We start from the raw sequence: 210 nt of genomic DNA, 5'->3' as shown, positions 1-210 counted from the left end.
GGCACGTTCTCACCACTGCATACGTGGGCATGAAATCCTCGCTGGGCAAAAACGCGGGGGGCAGCGGGCACCCCCCCCCCCCCGTTCCCCCCCCCGCCCCGGGCGCAGCTCCCTTTTCCCAGAAAAGCCTCAATCTCAAGCGCTCCCGGAGGCGGCTTTTCTTTTGCTTTTTAATTGCAAATGACTTTTCCAACTCACTCTTCCACACAC

The 210-nt window shown here is 60.0% G+C and overlaps 1 protein-coding gene across 1 annotated transcript in view; it reads right to left on the bottom strand.

Moving 5' to 3' along the window:
- The window catches only part of CCND2 (cyclin D2), a 35,618-nt gene that overhangs the window by 34,872 nt on the left and 536 nt on the right, over nt 1–210 (bottom strand). The window lies entirely within an intron of this gene.

The sequence above is a fragment of the Haliaeetus leucocephalus genome, unplaced genomic scaffold (assembly GCF_000737465.1).
Source record: "Haliaeetus leucocephalus isolate CR32 unplaced genomic scaffold, Haliaeetus_leucocephalus-4.0 Scaffold473, whole genome shotgun sequence".
In the NCBI taxonomy this organism is placed as follows: Eukaryota; Metazoa; Chordata; class Aves; order Accipitriformes; family Accipitridae; genus Haliaeetus; species Haliaeetus leucocephalus.
Note: the sequence above shows the minus strand (reverse complement) of the source record. Positions and strands in the feature narration are given on the sequence as shown.